The 14,246-nt window shown below is 38.7% G+C and overlaps 1 long non-coding RNA gene across 2 annotated transcripts in view; it reads left to right on the top strand.

Annotated features, from left to right (window-relative positions):
- Window positions 1-14,246, top strand: part of LOC146383021 (uncharacterized) — a 29,350-nt gene that overhangs the window by 10,739 nt on the left and 4,365 nt on the right. The window contains exon 5 of one of the 2 annotated variants that reach the window (XR_014800711.1): window positions 6,626-6,868. The exons of the other annotated variant lie outside the window; for it this stretch is intronic. This is a non-coding gene — a long non-coding RNA (uncharacterized LOC146383021). The remainder of the gene's footprint in view (window positions 1-6,625; window positions 6,869-14,246) is intronic. 2 annotated transcript variants of the gene reach the window in all.

Raw genomic sequence — 14,246 nt, 5'->3', positions numbered from 1 at the left:
ATTGTTGATGTTTATTATGGTTATAATAATAAGCATGGATAAAGTTCGAGGGCAATTGTGGCAACACAAAAAGGAACTTTTAATATGAAACAGAAAATGATTCTCAGTCTGCGCAAGCTGTGCGATTTATTGACCTGTCCATCCACCTGTTGGGCTGCTAAGTTTTTTAAGATCACTATGTGAGCAGTGACAACTTCAGTGCATAGTTTATAACGCTTTATTTTAGAACTCAGTCAAATGTAGCACTGATATAAGTCACTAACCTAACCTACTATCCCCAGCTAATGGTTAAATTTGCATCCATTAGAGAAAAAAAAGGTTTCATAAGAATTTTTTATGCTTTCTTAAAAATGACAGGTGTATGTAGTCTTAAAACATGCACATATGTTTTTACCATGTAACATCCTACAGTTACGTTCCCCACTCAGGAGGTGTAATAGTGCAAGAGACTGCCACGGACATCACTGAACTATCACCATTATGCTACATTAGTGGAAAACCCCCAGATCCTCCTTTAGATACTATTCTAATGGAATTTGGAATTTGAATTAAAAACAGAGCTCCTTAGTTAATACCTTCAAAATCAAATTAAACTTCATTCATTCTAATGCTTATTCATATATTTTTGTGCGAGGCATATGGAGTCTTTTTTTTGTGTGTGTCACACACATGATTGTGTTGTGTTGTAGTGGTATCAGACGCAAGTCTTCCACAGCATTAAAACACTGAGAGCTGACGTGATGAACACTGATCATGTCTTTAAAATACAGTGTGCAGCTGGGGCCTTGGCATATATGTGCATATTACTTTGACATGCATTAAGTGCCATATTCATAAACAGTGACCAAGCACACACCACACAGGAGAGCGTCCTCCCCCAGCAGAGCTGTTCTACCAGCCACACAACTCAGGAATGGCTAAGAAAAGCTCAGGGGATTACTTGACCTTCAAACTCCCTAGATCCCAGTCCAGTTGAACAAATGATCGACCCAAAATGACCACAGGACACCCTAAGAACTCTTGTGTTTCTGCCCTGATAAGTCTATTTTGAGTCATCCCATATGTAGAGTATGTTAACATATGTCAGTTACATGAGATTACTGTTGTTGTTGCTGTGACCAAGTCAGTTTTTCTCATAAATTAATCACAAATTAATCAAGGTATCTCCTTCTGTTCTTTGTCAGTCTACTAACATTAATGTAATTCAAAAGTTGTACTTGGCAGGTGTATTTGTGCAGATCCAAGTGACCGCAAAACTCAAAATCTGAAATCTCTCATTGACAAAACTATTCCAGACCATAGTTGTGGTGTGCCAGATTATGTCTAGTCGTATCTAGTTATCTAGTTGTATCCTAGGCATCTAAAACTTTATAGGTAACAAAGACTCACACCCGTGTATGTATAAGGTCCCACAATTCACATGACAAGGTAAAAACTAGGTCACAAAGTCCAAGAAACTCAATGTAGACATCTATGATAAAACTGTGAAAGGCATTCAGTCGTGAAAAAAGTGCATGCCGAGGAAATTACATTTATTCCATCCAGTCATTTTCTTAATCACTTATCCAGCTTAAGAGTTAACAGGGTGCTGGAATTTATCCCAGCTGTCAAAGGCGAAAGGCAAGGTACACTCTGTACAAAAGATATTTTTAATCTCAATGAGACTTTTTCACTTGATAAATAAAGAATATGTATATAGAACAGGGTGTCAAAACGGATTGACAATCACATACTTTTCCATCCACACCTATAGCCATTTTGGAATAACCAGTTATCCCGACACCCATGTCTTTAAACTGTGGCAGGAAGGCAAAGTAGCTGGAAGTATGTCACACAGAACCACATAGAAAGGCAAATTCAACAAGTACTGTGAAATAAGAACCATGCTGTGAGGCGACAGTCTAAACCACTGCGCCACTGAGTCCCAACCAGTTGTGCTGTCAAATCTGCTGCTGGTATCTTTTTTTGTTTTTCTTTGAACTATTACTTACAGATAAAATCGGTGTATTTCAGCAAATCCAAAAGGGGGAATTAGCTGTTGTAATAATTAACTCAACAAGAAAATCACAAAAGCACAACTCATCAGAAGCTCGTATTGGCCCCTTTGGTGGAAATAACTTCTTATATGGTTACTATTCTCTTAATTCAGCTTTCTAAAATTTTTGACCACTCTTCCAAAATCCCTTCAGTTGCAAGATGTTTCTTTGAAAGTATTGCTCATTTCAGCAAGATTGAACAAAGAACATAATTGTTTTTGTTTTTTTTAACCTTTTCTATTTTTCCTTTGATGGATGCTTTTGTGTGTTTAGGATCATTATCTCAGTAAAAGCCTCACTTTTGCTTCGACTTTGCTTCAACTTCAACTTTCAGACATCAAGTGCTCTGTGTATTTTGTATGATACAGAATTCATAGATGAGTCAGTGACTGCAAGCTGCTCAGGGACAATGAAACAAATGCAAAGGCATGACTCTGTTGTGTAAAAACCCATATTGACTTCCTTTGTTTAGCTAGAGCACATTAATCCAAAAGTAACGGTCTTTGTCTAGATGTTCATGAGAAAACTAGTTTTATCTGATACACTTTGACACAAACAGTTGCCAAAGATTTAAGTGTAGATCCTGTGATTGAAACTATAGGGCTCTAAGAAAGTCTGCTCTTGAGCTGCATGTGCAGGAGTGGCCGGTCATGAACAAAGTGACAGTCACTGCAGCGTTAGCACAGAATTAAATACTGTGCTGATGTTGGCCAGTCAGCGTTGAGTGTTGAAATTCATTCAGTTTTACTAATTAAATTCAGGTTGTAACTGAACAGTTTATAGCTGCCAGAAGAAAAAAAACATTTTTTTTGTAGATCAATCTTATATCAATATGTTGGCTAAAATTCTCTACAAAATCCATTTTTCCCATATATCCAACTGGTGACTTTTTTTTCTCTTTTTTGTTGAGAAAAAAGAAAAAAATCCCTGCTTGTCATGCAAAACTAAAAAACAAACAAACAAACAAACAAACAACGAGTCCACCCATGGTGATGGTGATGAACCTTGACATACTGACAAGTATCTATCTAAGAAAACATGCATAACAAAGTGATAATAATTCTCCCTTCAAGTGGAATTTCCCTACAGGGCTTAACTTTTTTTTTCATGGGTTCACAATTATAGTGTGTTTGATTGTTTGTCCCATTTCATTCATTTTTGCGATGCATTATCCATTTTTTAGGTAACTATTCATATGAATAAAATGTAAAAATAAATCTAAACTTCAATATTATAAACCTTAAATAGAAGTAGCGTGAGTTTAACGGGGACCTTTCAAGAGACAACACAGAAATGAGCCCTTTCTGCATAATTGATGCTTTTGTGTATTTTGTTTGTCTTCTAATAACGGCTGAATATTTTCATCTGGCTCGCTGCAGTGTGTGTTTCACTGTGTAGAGCAAAGTCTTTTGGTGCTTCTGGAGATCTTGGTGTGATGATGCTGAGAACCGGATGGTTCAGCATTTGAATGGGGAGGAGAAAGTGTGATTTTGGCTCTGTGTGTGTGTGTGTAATGGGGGGAGTGTATCGTCACCACCACTGCTGGCCGTGACTCACAGCGCACAATGCTTTTCGCTTCTCTCTCGAGCCCTTTATTTATTTTTAGCTGAGCAACGTTTTATACGCCCGAGCTGTAGGCCTGCACACAAGATGAAACACACGTGTGATGCAGAACATACATTAATTTATCCACACCAAGATACCACAGTGTGTGTGCATTTTGTACTTTTTTTTTTGCATTGATATCTGAGCCTGATGAGCTTTGCCGTTAATCACATTACTTGTATGATAATTATTTCAGCCTGTGAACAGACACTGGAGTATGGCTACAATGGATTATCTTGAATATGAAATGAATTCTTCAGATTATAATTGCAGATTGAGTGTATGCATTGATTTGGAAATCTTCAGGTTAAAAGTCTTCTCAATTTCTTACAAACACCAGCCTATATTTAGTTAAAAAGTTTAAGTAGTTGTATTCTGGTTCTCATTAAACTATAGACATTAAATGGCTGTTGTAGCAGAACCCTAAATATGTGGAAGTCTTCAACCTGCACATTACTACATTAGTTGTATGTGGCTGCACACTGGGTTAATGTGCGTGTCTCAATTAAAATGTTACCATTATGTACAGATTAAGTAGCTATCTGTAGTAATGTATAAATGTGTGTCAGCATGGAAAGATCATACACAAACCTCAAATTTGTACCTCCGTGCTATTTAAGTAAATACAGTCAAGTACGTACTCACATATCTGGACATAATAATAATAAAAAAAACTTCTGGTCCTTAAATTTAGGCAATTAAACTGGTTCTTAAATAGCGCTCTTCTACTCCACTTGAGCACTCAAAGTACTTTATACAACATGTCTCATTCACCCGTTCACACACGCATTCATAAAAACACTGTTTTTCTACAAGAGCTTTCTAACCTTAACACACATTCACACTCCGATGAACGCATTAGGGAGCAACTCAGGGTTTAGTATCTTGCCCAAGGATACTTTGGCATACAGAGTGGTGCAGCCACCAACAACCAGCCTTCCGATTTGTAGATGATCTGCTGTACCTCCTGAGCGGCAGCCACTGCATCGACAAACTGTTGACCAACACATGACATACCACATTATTTCATGTAATTGGCAAAAAAAATTAAGAGAAAAGGTGCATCCTTACCACTACCATCGGAATTAAGACAGTAAGGAGAAGCTTGTAGTGATCTTAGAAAGACTGGAAATACATCAGCAATGAAGGATATTAGGGGAGCAATTGTTGCTTCCTCTCAATCTGGGAGGATTTATCTGGTCATTTTCAAATTATCTGATGTCCATCATTCTGCAGTGAAAAAGATTATTCACAAGTAGGAAACATTCAGACAGTTGCCAATCTTGCCAAGAGTGTACATCCCAACAAATTCAAGGTCCCAAGGTCAGACTGTGAAATGCTCAGAGAGACTACAAAAAAGCAAGAGCAACATCTCAGTTAGCATTTTAAATGATAAAGTCATGATGGTATACTAAAAAAAAGTGAACAAGTATGCCTTGTTTGGATCTTTTCTCTCTAAAAAAGTGGCTTAGGTTTGCAAAGCAGAATCTAAATAAACCACAAGACTAGAACAATGTCCCTAAGACAGAAGAGACTAAGTGGAGCTGTTTGGCCATAGTACCCAATTAAAACTTAATATATATTTGGCAAAAACCAAATCAACACAAACACCTCACATCAACTGTCACGCAGGATGAATGGTTTGGGCTTGGAGTGAGGCCATCTGTCCGATAGCTAAAGTTTAACCAAAACTGGGCCATGCAACAGGACAATGATTCCAAGCACATCAGGTACAACAGAATAGCTGAGAAAAAGAGTATAAAATACTGCAATGGCCCAGTCAAAGGACAGACCTTAACCTCAGAGCTAGTTGTCGGACACAGAAGTTGACAGTTCCTCTCTGTGTATTTTTGAAGTCCACAACGAAACTGCAAATGCCCTCATGAAAGTGGTCAGAAAGAGAGTTCAGGATAATATTCTAAAGGCATAGGAAACAATACCTTCAGCCTCTGGCTCTACTGAGGAATTTCAGAGATGCGTAAGGAGGCAACCTTGAAGTGGACTTTAGCCAAATTTAGAACAAGTAAATATTGCTAAAGATGGGCAGTGTAGAGGAACCTCTTAATCACAATGATGTATGTGTTCATTTTTCACCACTATATATAAATTCACATATTTTATGATTCCATGTATCTTACAGCAGTACATTATCACAGCACAGCAGAGCACAGTAAAGCTGGTCACTTTTCTAAGGAGGTAGAGGTATCCAGCTTGCCTCCTGCAGTGCATTATTTAAGAGCTCACTATAGCTACTCCTTCTAGTTATAGTACTGCCTTAAAAAAGTGCATATGCTTATGAAAAATACCATATCTTGGTAGGCAAAACAAAAAATATGTTACAGTCCTATTTGGCTCTACAAACCTTCATATTGCTTTAGTTCCTTATTCCTTATTATGCGAAGTTGCAGAGGTAGGAATTAATTAGATTATGTAAAATTAAAAGCAAAGTAAATTACAAAATGATTCAAAATAAAAATGACAGCTTTTATGTGGTGTAAGAAGTGTCAGTGTTGGATTAGATAAGTTGCTCTGGATAAGCTATATCTCATCATTATTGGTCAATTCCCATATGTGCAGGTAATCAGAATACAGGACAGGTGTGGAAGACCAGTGCTGGTGATTGCATGTGATTACACTGCTGACCATGAATGACATATAAAAGGTTTGAGGGTTTAGGGACATTAGAAAAAGACATATCATCTCATCTGGTAGCTACACCGATGCTACCTGTAACTGTCATCTAGTCCATCCCGTCCCTTATCACCATCCTTTCTACTTTGATCTGATTTACAGTTTCATACTGCTTTCCTTTCTTTTCCTTTTTTCTCCATGTTTTCAAGTTTTTGCCTGTATCCCTCATCTCTTCTGCTCCTGTTTCCAAGTTTCCTTCTCACTTGTGATTCCCCTCTCTCCCCCTTCCCTCTCATCTGTCTCTGTCTCTCCCTCTCTTTATCCTTCTCTCTCATTCACTCCATCTCTCTCAGGGGCCTGAAGTGAGGATTGACAGAGGGGAAATCCTGACTGACTGAAACCCAGCAGATGAGTTCTTCTCTTCTCTTCTTTCTTTTTTTTTTTTTACCTCCCACCCCTTCGCTTTCTGCTCTTCCATTTCTCCACCCTGAATGCCTGCTACTTTGTCTCTCTCGTCTCTTTCACACCCGTGTCCTTCATCTCCTCACCCTGTGCAGCTAATTGTTCCTGATCCAGCCTTGGCTTCTTGGATTAAGGTACATACATACTCCCCCTAAAAACAAAAACAAAAAACAAACAACAAAAAAAGAACATGTTTTTAGTTGTAAGGTCAACGCTGTCATCCTGTTAATCAAAATCAAACATTTTTGTATCATCACCAGATACGTGTCTCAAACAAAGTAACAAACAGACACTAGAAAAAGGAGAGATATTAGGGAATGGACTACATTGACAAATCACACCTTTTTTTGAAAACATTAAAATTATACTCAGTGCTAATTTTTAACAGGTACAACTGTACAACCTAAAGCAATCCAATGCCATAACCTATTTTACAGAGCTCATTGTTCAGTTAGCAGTGGGGCATTGTTGACTGCCAAGTTTAAACGTGGTAATCTAGTGAAACACGATCATTTTGCCTTTCAATTTATATGTGATTAGAAACTTGTTGTATGTGTGTTTGATGTACATGACCTTTGTCCTGAAAGACTGCTGTATCAGTAAAAACAAATTACAGGCATCTGAACATCGAGGCATGTTTAAAAAACTGGCCACAAGCTGTATGTTACAATATTTAAGACAGTGCATAACTGAACTGTGGTGACAGATGGAACAGTGTTAGGAAAATTCTCAATATTTGAATTACACAGGTTTACCTCAATGATGGAGATATTACACACTGTGAGCATGTCAGTCCTGTTTGTGAATATGTTATCATGAAATCAGGCCAGTGTTTAAAGATATGTTACTGTTTTTAAAATGATATGCTTAGGGATCATCATTATGAAAAAACCTCAGATGTCCATCTCATTGGACTTTTACACTTGCCCTGGCCTTCCTTTGTTCAGTAACTTTTATACCTTGACAATACTTTCATAAGAAAGATCCATTATTTTAATCCTTTTAATCCTGTTTTGAAGCTAAACAATTTGTTAAGTTGCTTTTGTTCCTAAACTGAAACACAATATGGTAAAAAATATCTATCTCCTGTTTTCTGGTTGGATAACTTTTTGAGGTTTGAAGTTGACTTGTTTTCTGTATTGAAGTGTCTATGCCAAAGATCTTCGGTTTTGTACTCTTCAGTACAATTCAGTGACTAGAAATAAACTATGGTCTTCAAATAGTAGACTGAAATGTGTCATTTAACCAGACACTGAATGAACGCTTTTAGCACACTTTTGATATTTTTGTTTAGCAAAACAAACAAGCTTTATTATTTGTCACGTATAGAATCATGCAGAGTACAATGTGTAGTGAAATGCTCTTGTGTCTGTGCTGCAGACAGGCTACAGATGTAGCTGTGCCATTCCAGGGCTTTCTGGTTAGCATGAGGGGTCTAGCCAGGACCCTTACTGGGTACTGGGTGGGAATCAAACTTGCGACTCCTGCTCCAAAGATGTGTAGTCTTACCACTACACTATCTAGCATGCATAACTGTAAACTGAATGCATTTTAGTTTTGCACTGTCTGACATATAAACTAATTTTATATGTCAGTTATATGTCAGTTTATATGTGCATTGATGATGATATATTTTCTTAAAGAGCTTTAAGAAAAGTCAGACCCACTCTCTCTCTCTCTCTCTTTTTTTGCTACTAAATCCATGGAAAGTTGAAATTGCCTTAGCATCATGGTTTGATGACATCATAGAAAAACAGCAAAGCATTTAACTGACCAAAACATTGGCTTGAAGGGCTGGTTACTCCAGTTTGCTCTGTGTTTATTCACTACAAAGGATTCATATTTTGAACAAGACTGGATTGTAATATGATCTCATCCTATGTATATACACAATCAAAAATCTGCATTTTGTTTTTATCGCTCTTGCTAAATTTCAAATAAAAACAAAAAACCCAAAAAGGTGACACAAGAGGTGATTAAAGTCTAAATATTTTAAATGAGTATTAGGCTACGTTCACACTGCACGACGAAAGCACATCAAATTTGACTTTTTTGACCCTATGTGACCCATATCCGATCATGGTATGACAGTTTGAACAACACAAATCCGATATTTTCAAATCCGACCTGGGTCACTTTCGTATATGGTACCAAATCCAATAGATATCTGATGTTTTAGAAAGCAACTGCTGTTTGAATGGTCATGTCGCATTAAATCCATCTTTTACGTCACTGACACAAGACAGACGCCAATTATCAGTGCCAGAGAAGACAAACGAGAAAGCACGGCGGCAATTGTTAAAGCACAAGCTCTCTTTTTTTCTCTGTGTCCTTCTTTCTCTAATTAATTTGTCAAAATTCTGTCGGTTACGACTGTGCAGACATTGATAGACTGCTGCAACAACACCTACTAGCTCTGTAGCTGCCATTTTTACTTCTGTAAACAGAGCGTGTTGTGTGTGACGTCTTCTTTTGCGCATGCGGCCCGCTTTAAGGGCCATGAACCGTTCACACTAGAGCGCGTTTGCTGTCACATTTTATTTGTAGCGTGAACAACCAGACAAAAAAAATCGGATTTGATCAAAAAAATCGGAATTGAGCATTAAGACCTGCAGTGTGAATGTAGCCTTTGTTTAGCAAGTTTGTACTATGAGAGAGATTGTATTTGAATCTCACAAATTTCTTGCATATGTATATTTCTATTTAATGTTGTTTTTTTTTCTTTTTTTTCGTAGCTGTATCTTATTAGCTCAACTTACAATACCATGGGAGGATAGGCTAGCAATTTTAAACCAGCAAAACAAAGCAAAGTACCTGGACTTGATAGGTGAAGCTGTCATCAAAGGGTGCCATGCAAACATTTTTCCCATTGAAATGGGCTGCTGAGGTCCTATGCAACATCCATACTTTCTGCAAAAGCTCGCCTTGCAACTGAAGCACTTAAAGAAAGTCATTTAGGGAAATAGCCTAACCGCCTTTTGAAGAGTACAGGTTAAGGAGTGAAATGCTATGAACCTGAGATACCTGCTGATGATGCAGAAGGGTCCTTAGCATACAGGAAGCTCCAACAATCCTCCCACCAAGTGACATCAAGGAAATCTTGCTACGCTCTAGCTCCACCATATTTTTGTAGCTACAAAGACGTCAGCTTGTAGCAATGCATCGTCAATGTTTATCTCACTTGCATTCTTGTGACCATGGGGAAAGGCCCACTGGCAATGGGGGAAGACCCACAGACATCTGTGAAAAAACAGAAAACAGCTCAGAAAGTCAGCAGGCAATAGTGTTAGAGTTAGCACTCTGCATGAGTAAACTACAAGTACTAAAGAAAGAGAATAAGGCTAGGCAGATTGGGGGTATTACTCTGCCAGAATGGACAGATCATGTAGCCAAAAACCCGGAAAGCAGCATAAGAACTACAAAACTAAACTGGGCAAAAGAGGTACGTGAGGTAAAACGAAGTTGCTCCAGCTATGGCAGAATATTTAAGCATCAGACTTCACCAACTGCAGCAATGCAAAGGACCCAGAGGGCAATCTCTGAGTATATGAGTTATGCTTGTCAGTCGGTGGAGGACCTGAGCCAGGAGGCACACCACAGTGCTCTGGCCCTCTGGCAACTCATGTTGCTCAAACAAGGAATGTGAATGGAGAGAGTGTAGTGGTAGCACATGGTGACCTCTTCAGAAACATTCCACTGCTGGAATATCCTTACTAGTTACCAAGGCTAAAGCCACACATCCAGTTTAACATGGCAGGATTTACTATGGACAAAGTGAGACCAGTTGTGAAAAAAGCCCAAGCAGGGTTCACCCCTGGACCATCAGGGACCTCATATAAGATCTACAAGAACTATCCTCAGCTGAAAAGTTTATACAAACCCTCACAAACACTCTGGAAAAAGAGGAAAGAGCTCAACCTCTGGACACTTGCTGAGGGCTGCTTTGTACCTAAAGGGCAGATGTCAGTTGGGATTGAAGAGTTTCAAGAGAATTCACTACTGGATGGTGAGGGGAAAATATTCTGGTCCACTGTTTCTAAAAGACTGACATCTTATTTGTTCAATAATGAATACATTGATCTTAGTGCCCAGAAAGCAGGAGTTAGGGTATTCTAGTTGTCTGGAGCATACATCAGTGATTGGCTAGATTAATAAGAAAGCAAAGAGTAACAAACTCTCTAATGTATGGCTGGATCCAGTGAAAACATTACCTGAATGTAACCCACCAGCTGGTTCAACCTGAATTAGAGAACTATCTAATACCACCGGAGATAGTGCAGCTTGTAATGTTATACATGATGTCTGCAATGACTCTACTGCTAGAGGCAGGTGGATGAGGTATAGAGTTCCTAAATCAGAGGACAGCACAAGACATCCTGCCTGCCAAGTGTTCTTAGACAATCTAACTGTGATGACTTCATCATTCCAGGGCAACACAGTGGATCCTGAGTGCACTGGAGAAGATGGCAACATGGACATGGGTGGAATTTAAACTGGAGAAATCCAGAAGCATCCTTAAAGGAAAATGGTCAAGAAACACTTTCAGTAACCTTCAGAGATTCTAACAACTCAAGAACAAGGGATCCAATGTCTTGGGAAGAATTATGATAGCTCCCTGAAGGACACCGGCAATCCCAGGGATGCCAAATCTCAGTTAAGTACTTCGCTCAGATCAATTAACAACAGCCTGCTGCTTGACAGTTCAAGGTTTGGTGCTTTCAGTATGACATCATACCCAGACTACAATGGCTATTCCTACTGTATGCCTTCCCCGTGCCACAATTGGAAGCAATGGAAAGGCTGTGCAGCAAATTTCTGAGAAAATGGTTGGGCATTCTCACTCCCTTTAGCTTGGTAAACCTGTAAAGCACTTAAAAGCCATTACCAGTTTCATCACTGGTGGAAGAATTCAAAGCCACCAAGGCAAGAGCAGTGGGTACACTCCTCCCATCAAAAGACGAGAATGTCCAACAGGCCAACAAATCTATTGGATGCAGCAGGAAGTGGAAGTCACAAGAAGCAGTATTGGAGCCAGAAGCATACTGGAAGCCCCAAGAGATCATCAGTGTGGTCTGTGAAGGTCGCTTGGGTGCAGAGGCAGCAGAAGATGACTGCCGGGTGAAGGCGATGGGGCTTGCATCCCCAGGCTTTTGGATGCAGTGGGACCAAGCACTTGCTGGACTAATGTCCTGGAAAGAACTTCTTACCATGCACCATGGCTGATCTACCAACTCCAAGCAATTTAAAGATCTGGGGGAAGGAGGAAAGCTCATCATGCCTGCAATGTGGCACAGTACTGTGCACACTGAGCCACATCTTGGGAGGATGTCCAAAAGCACTGGGAGAGGGGACATGACAAGGTTCCAACAGAAATCACCAAATACAGTAGGTGGGCTTCCAGGAAGCTATAGCCAACAAGAACCAGGTACCTCCTTGTGTAGCCATCCATTTTCACCTTCAAGGCAACCAGGCTCCAAGGACAAATACAACAGCCATGAAGAGGGGGAAAAGCTAGTGAACCTGAGATACCTGCTGATGATGCAGAAAGGTTCTCAACATAGAGGAAACTCAAACTATCCTCCCACCAAGGGACACCAAGGAAATCTTCCAATATAACTCCACCATATTTTTGAAGCTCCTACAATATCAGCTTGTACCAATGCATCTTTGATTTTTATCCAACTAATGTTTCCCCATAGACATGGGGCAACAACAAGCCTTAGAACTCTGGGTCTGTGGACCAGATTGTGTTCTGAGGAGGATGAAATGTATATATAGTATGAAACCAACAGTACAGAACTAGAAAAAATCTGAATAAAAATGTTCTTGGTCTTACCTTTTTTTAATCTAAAAATAATAATTTTGCCAAACAAATGAAAATATTCAATTCTTTCTGGTTGTATCCAACTATTCAAAAACAGACATTAATCTATTAAAAATGTGAGATGAGGTGCTGGTTCTGTGACTATTCTGTAATCTTCTTTTTTTTTCTCAGTGTTTTTTTTCCCCAATTTTTAATAAATACCATAATGTTAATCACAACAATCAACTTTTACAATTTATTTATTTATTTATTTATTTTTTATAAAATACTAATTATTATTTCAATTATGTGACATGGTGAGTCAGGAAGCTCAAATCATCATACAATTTGCAAGCTTTAAATACAGATTAACACTGGCGGTTGCAGAGGTTATGGTCAGTGTACTGTCCATGTGTACGGATGATGTTAATTTCCAACACCCGTCCCTTGATAAGCATTAACTCATGTAACAGTCTGAAATGTATTTTCTATAATGGTATAATGGTAAAGCAAGTACCTACAAAAGAAAAAAATAAAACACAGCACAAAAACAGAGAGAGTTTTCTATATGAAAGAGTTTGTATAGCTAGCTTTTAGCTGGGACTTCACTGTTATACAGAAAGTTTTAAGAAGCTGCTTTGAACTGGCAGGTAGCCAGTAGGAAATGCACTTTGTATAAATGAAGTATCTAACGCTACACTTTCTCCATCACGTATATTTTAGGTGTTAATGACAGTTTACATAAGTCATAAAAGCATTAAATTGTCAGCACTATGTATTCTATGTACAGTCTTAAATAAGTTAAGTAAGTAATAAGTAAGATTCAACTTGGAGTAATTAAAAAAAAATTCAAAACTGAAAATCTTAAGTCACAGAACATGTTATTAGATACACCTTTCTAGTTCTGGGTTGGACCCTTTTTACCTTCAAAAATCCTTAATCCTTCATGACATAGACTCAACAAAGTGCTGGAAACATTTCTCAGAAATTTAGTTACATATTGACACGGTGGCATCGCACAGCTGCTGCAGATTTTTCAGCTACACATAGATGATGTGACCCCCCTGTTCCTCGACATCACAAAGGTGCTCCATTAGACTGAGATCTGATGACTGTAGAGGTCATTTGAGTACAGTGAACTCACCATCATGGTCAGGAAAGGCACTTGTTGGGGTTTTCTGCTTCTGCTACTGTAGTCAATCTGCTTTGCGGTTTGAAATATTGCATGCTCAGAGATGCTCCTCTGCATACGTTGATCATCACGAGTGATCAATTTAGTTACTGTCAGTTTGAAACACTCTGGCCACTCTCCTCCAATCTCTGACATCAACAAGGCATTTTCTGTTTGTCAGTCTGAAATACTGAGATTGAGAGTCCATCTGGCACCAGCAACCATGCCATTTCATTTTTAAAGTCACTTAAATTACCTTTGTTCCCCATTTTGATGCCATGTATTTGGCTGATTAGATAATCGACTTAATGTACAGGTGAACATACTTACCTAACAAAGTGGCTAGTGAGTGTATGTGCAGTGATGAAATCTAAATTCTACCTTGGCCAGGCCTTTGATAGCCTGATTATTGAGCGCTGTGACTGTTTTAATTACATATGGTCATGCTTGGGACCAAGAGGGTATACAGCATGAACTATTAGGAACAGTTGCATGAATGAAAGCTGCATGAAATTATATGCAGTGTCTTGCAAACAAG

Source organism: Perissodus microlepis, chromosome 7, assembly GCF_051167445.1.
Source record: "Perissodus microlepis isolate ML-2025 ecotype Zambia chromosome 7, ASM5116744v1, whole genome shotgun sequence".
Taxonomy (NCBI): domain Eukaryota; kingdom Metazoa; phylum Chordata; class Actinopteri; order Cichliformes; family Cichlidae; genus Perissodus; species Perissodus microlepis.
This window is presented reverse-complemented; position numbering and strand designations above follow the sequence as displayed.